Below are 5979 nucleotides of genomic sequence, written 5' to 3'. Positions count from 1 at the left end.
ACCCAACCTAACTGAAAATTTTTTTCAAGGTTGGAGAAAAACATTATTTTTACAAAAAAAATCCCATTATCTGCAACTTTACATCAGCTCAGGAACCATAAACTGTACCACACATTTTTATTTATTACTCTGAATATATTCAAGTTGCTGGAAGAAATTAAGAAAGCGCTGGATAGTTATATTAAAGCCAATAGGAAACTTCAGTTTCATTGTCATTGTGATTTAAACTGTCAGTAAAATGGAGCAGTTATATTGAACTTGAAGTGAGGTTTATGAGGATGCATGTCTGTGCCTTGTGTTGTACTCCCTGGTTCGTGTTTCTCTCACTGTATTAGGTTACTCCACCCTCTCACCTCTCGTGTATCAGCAATAATATGATTAGCATATCGGCAGAGGGAATTTTCAGAGAAAAACAGCATGTTCTTGTTTTGAATAGTGATAGATTAGAAGTTTTCTCAGACTGTGGAGGCATTCTTAGCTTATTTAGTGTCATAAATAGCTCACAATATTTTATAGAAGACAGATGCAAACCTATATAGTTAGGTAATTGGTTTCCTGGACTGCTTCAGTGCAGGGTGTTTATCTTCATTCTGTCACAAACTCTTATCCTGTGTCCATCACTCAACATTACTCAGGATCGCAATAATGTCAAACCACATATAGTTACAATGAATATGTAATTTGGCATGAATAATTAATTCTGCCTTTACTGTATTTATCTTGCTTTTGAATTTTTCCAGCTACATTTTCCATTAGTTTACTGTCTTCTTCTGCTAGATGAAAGATGGGATAGAATGATACCCAGCTTGTCCCTGCACTGTGGATTTGTGGGGGGCTACAGTAGGGTGTATCTGCCATAGTTTTCTGCCTAATTCCTGGGTCTGTGTCAGTTGTATACATTGCTCACATGTTGCTTCACACCCAGCTTCTCTTTTGGATCTAAGCAGTTGGCTCCCTGTGGGAGAAAACTTGGGTGTGCCTGGAGGCTCCACCTCAGCTACTGTTCCTGATGGTAGTAGAGACTGCACTAAATTTGGCTGCTTGTTCTCTCCTCAGCCCTCCACTGCTGTCCCATCTCAACCCCTACATACCCCTACATGCCCTCAGCATCATGTTACAATAACACTGCCTTCACTTTTTTTTTTGTCACTTGGAATGGAAAAAGACAGGGGTTAAAAAAATGTTTTAGGATGGCAAGGACAACAGGGGAGGCCTGAAATGTGATCTTGTGTGCATGAGCACAGTCACCTCTGTTTTTTGGAGCCTGTATATGAATGGCTGGAGGCTGCCTGGGCACCACACACTTAGAGGAGTGCATGTTGCCTTTGAGACAAATTCACTTCTGTGACAGCCAAACATTTCTACTGATGTGAATGGTCTGCTTTAAATACATTTGGAGATTGATGTGGCCACAAGGTAGTCAGTGGAGGAAAGGGATTTTTGCAGTTATGCTGTCACAGTGAGCTGGGACATGCACAGGGTAGTGAGAGCTGTGCAGGTGAAGATAGATCTTGCCCTGACCTTCTCTCAGGCTGCCTTTTTATAATGCTGTTTGGATCAGCAAAAATTAAGTTTTACACTCTATCTTTCCTTTAACTGTGGTTAGCAGTGAACAAAGAGTTGGAGGTAATTGCGTTTTCCTGTCTATCATTCTTTCTCCCTGTTGAGTGAACAGAAGTGTGACAGGGACATACCTTGAGTGACAAACATTGATCTCTGGAGGCAGGATGGGCAGTTCTCTGTTTCTAATTAATGACATTCTTCTTTCAAGTTTTGAAAAGTAAGTATTTGGCAAACTGATTTTTTACAATTATGTTTAAATTTGTGAATTTCAATGTAAAATTTCAATGTAAATTTTCAATGTCTCCACTATTGAAAAATCATGGCTATGCTCATCATCTGTAAGGCTGTTTAAGCAGAAAAGCATGCTACATCAGGTGGAGATGAATGCCATTATTTCTTTTATAAAATAATAGAGCCCTGAGTTTTTCTAGCTCTGTGCATTAGCCCGAAATGAACTTTCTTGCTCAGTGGTTTCATTTATATCATCATTTTCAGTCACTAAACCATAAAAAATACACACTCCAATTCCCCAATCAGTTTTGAGCACTTCCCGAATTAGAAAAAGGCTTCATCTTTCATTTCTCAACTATTATCTGCCTTCATTTCAAATATTGGCTTATTTTATGTATTAGCTATTAAGACTTTAGTCAGTTTTGATGCTTTTTGATATATTTTCAGTCTTTTCTCCTGTGACTGTTTTACCTTTCTTTGATATCCACAGGGACACCCTCAGCCCTGGCAAATTGCTGCCCCTGTTAAGGCTTGGTCAACATGTAGTTATATCAACATGAGAAGAAGATGGAGTGGTTGAGTTGCGATTTCTTTTCCAGTGGAGCTACATTGTGCAGTTCCTCACATGCACCCTTTGTAGACGGACTGACTGCTACAGCTTATCCTGCTGCTCTCTGAGGGAATAAACACTTCGGAGGTGAGCACCAGAGTTGGCTCAAGCTACTCATACTTTCCTGACTTCTGCAGAGTAAAATTGTGTAGGTTTGGTATGTAAACACGTTGCCCTAAGCCAAAAGTTTAAAACCTGATCCTGTGTCATTGTGTTTCTCTGCTGCTTTCCTTCACCCCTCTTTCAGGCCACGTGTACAAAGTGCGTAGATCACAGCATGCCGCGTATCGGGTGTCTCTGACAGCTGGCGACACACTTGCAATGCCTGCATAGCTCCAGTATTTTCAAATGCAAGAGGGAGCCCAAAGACTTCAAAGGTTTCATGAGGTTTGCTCGTAAATTCTCTTTTACTCCAGGTGGTGCTTCCATGTGTTTAAAAGTTTGAAAATGTAATCCTTGTTTTCAAAGTGAATAGATGATCAACCCTGAAAAGCAGACACTGCCCTGACCACATACCAATGCTTTTTGAAGTCCTGAAGAGCATTCTTGGGGCTACTGCCTTTTGTTTTTTTTTTCCTTTCCCAACATATATAATATAGTTTCTCATTTAATTTTATATACAATTTGTTGTGCTATTTATGAAGACTTTTTTTAATCAGAAAATCTCTGTGAGAAGAGTTAACTGGAATGAAAGCAAGTAAACCTGACATGATAAATTCTGGAAACTATATTCTTCCCATACCTCTTTTTATTGAAAACCATGCCTGTCCTTTCTTGTATTTCACTATTGTATAGTAATGTATTTCTTGATATTGCAAGTTATTTTTCACTATTTTCAGCTATTGTTTTATATATATTTTAAAAATAACATATAGCTTCAGCAATTTATATGATGATTTCTCTGATGGAAGTAAATGGAAATCCCAGCTGAGTTTCTGTCTCTGATATGCTAATTACTAGACAAAATAAAATCAGATGGTTTTATCTTTCAGTGTACTGTCTACTTTAACTATTTCATATGCTCCCTCTAAAAGTGTTTACAACTTACTGAACACATTCTACCTTGATCTTGGGAGAGTCGTTGCAACATACAAATAACATATTCTTTTTCCTAAGTATTCACTATTTAGTATTTCCTATAATTTCAGAAGTCTCTTGCTTTAACTGTAGCTATCTGAAGTTCAAACTGTTGAAAAATAAAATTTAAATTAATGAGATATTTTGGATAATAATCAGGTGTTAAGTTTTGCTATTCAATCAGGGCATGACAGGCACATGCATTTATTGATGTAATACTGCTGACTAGAAGAGTCAGTACCTACAGAAACCACTGGAAGCAGCAGTTGCACTGTCAAAAGATTAAAATCAAGGAACAATTTTAAGTATATTTCTATTAATTGACTAAGTAATCATTTGGCTTAGAAGGATTTTAATTACACTTTGTGTTTTTATTATGCACTTACACAGACTAAATGTTCATGATCTGGCACTAAAATATGGTTAGAGACAAAAGAAAAGGGGAGAATAGCAGAAAAGACATTAAAAAATAGTGGTAACTAACCTAAAGACACGATGCTTGTGTGATTCTCACAGTAAAATTTTGAATGTGATGTACAACTAACTAGATCTTCACTACAGAATTTCTGGGAGGTTTGTTGAGATTTTTTATACAAAATTATATCAGCCAATATACACACAGAGGTTTTATTGATTTTAGTCAAGTGTGCTACACCCGAAAGATCAAGCTAAGGTTGCGTGTCCAAAATCAGCTCTATTTCTCTATAGAACATCTGCTCTGAGCAAGAAAGTATTTGATTATGCCTAGGTTACACAGTCAATTATCAGGCTGTCAAGCATGCTGGTGCTTGTCTTTCACCGAAAGCTATAGTATTTCTGTAGATCATGGTCCTTGAAAGAGTTGTTTTAATAATTGGTTTCAAAAAGGCAAAAATCAATTTTAAAAAATGCACACTGATTGAAATATATTTCTATTTATTCCATGGTTTTAATTGAACTCTGGGACAGAAGAAAAACACATATTAAGTAATGATACTAGTGAACTAACATAAATCAGCATGAGAGAGAGCAATTCTTGTGACTTGTGATCTAAGGCAGAAGACACATTTTGCAGCTAGGGATGGGAGACAGAGATCCTATTAAAAAAGCCCAGATTGTGACTGGGACACCACGGGGAGAGACATTTCCATCAGACAAGAAAATAAATCTTGTAGGCAGTTCCAAACCATGCACAGTCTGGATGATATAGCAGAGAATAACCCTTCCCAGAGCTCTTGGAGAGCAGGGTGGCATAACCCGAGCAGACTGTCGTTCTCCAAGCAAATAGAAAGTGCTTTGTTAATTTTAAGTAGGAGTCAAGTGCACCAGTCGCTGCTGCAGCTGCAACAGCTGCCTTATCTTGGAAAGAAAAGTCACAATCGGCAGAGGGTAAATGGGAGAAACTTGAGTCTGATTATTGCAGGTGAGACTAGGCGACGGTGAAAAGGGCATGTGTTTGCCTCATCTCACAGCTGCCGTGGAAGGAGCTGTCTTGCTGCAGAAGTGTGAAGACTTGCGAATCATAGGATACCAAAAAGTGAAAGCCTGTAGGCACAGCGAGGTTGCAGGCTTTGGCAGGCATCTGTAGGCAGAAAAAGCCTTTTGTTTTTCTCTATGAGGCGTTAGGACTAGGCAGAGCTGGTCACAAGCTACTCTTGTCGAAAAGGTATTGCCAAAAACCTCCCTAAGGATGCAGGGGGTATTTTCATCCATGAGTAAACATTTACAAGCAGACTGTACTTCCAGAATGAACTTCAGTGATGGCAAACATGCTGTCTTCAGCATTGCATAGCAGATCAGTGTAATAATCTGATTTATACATATATTGACCTACAAAGAAAAACCAATCAAGTAAACCTGGCTGGACACAGATGAAATATTTGAGAAGTCCTAAAGGTATTATCATAGAATGACCAGAAGACTGTTATCCTGCTTCAACTTAACAATGAAAGAGTCAGGTCGCAATTTTATCTGCATATTGAAAGTAATAGGACAGAGATTCATAAGGTGGTACACTGAAATACAGGAAAGTAAAGACATGAAGCAGAGATAAGCAAATGAGTCCAAGCTGGTGTTGTAGTTGATAGCCTGAAATGTATCTTTTCCCATCTTTTAGTTGTGATTCTCCCCCCACCCCCAGCTTCTCTTTCTCCAAACTGTTTACCTGGCGTCAAGTTACCATGGTTACTGAAGTTTCTCTCCTCAGCCCCACGGCGAGAGGCCGGATAGAGTAAAGAGAGGACCCCGCTGGCATTTCCAGCTGCTTGAAGTTTCTTTAGCCCAGGAAAGCACGGGGTTGGGAGAAGAGAACCCTTCTTTCCAACACGGAAGTTTGTAACTTTTTCCTGTCCCAGAATGCCTCTGAGCTATGGAAGCTGAGAGGGCATGCTTACCTTGCCTTCCCTTTCTTTCCCCCCTGTGTTGCCAGGAAACCAGGCCCCCCCTCTCTCCTCCTCTGCCCCTCTGTGGAGAATACTCCTACACCTTTGTGGGCATTTGAAGAAGTTGGTGTCTGTTAT

General features: G+C 39.2%; 1 long non-coding RNA gene across 1 annotated transcript; it reads right to left on the bottom strand.

Moving 5' to 3' along the window:
• Positions 1-4379: 4379 nt before the first annotated feature.
• LOC148185204 (uncharacterized) lies at positions 4380-5770 on the bottom strand. The gene is made up of 2 exons (XR_015773864.1): positions 5625-5770; positions 4380-5290 (listed from the first exon to the last, which is right to left on the bottom strand). It is a non-coding gene; the product is annotated as an uncharacterized LOC148185204 (long non-coding RNA).
• Positions 5771-5979: the final 209 nt, after the last annotated feature.

Source organism: Pseudopodoces humilis, chromosome 1 (assembly GCF_049639895.1).
Source record: "Pseudopodoces humilis isolate 2021_Gansu_Grassland_sample_001 chromosome 1, ASM4963989v1, whole genome shotgun sequence".
Lineage (NCBI taxonomy): Eukaryota > Metazoa > Chordata > Aves > Passeriformes > Paridae > Pseudopodoces > Pseudopodoces humilis.
This window is presented reverse-complemented; position numbering and strand designations above follow the sequence as displayed.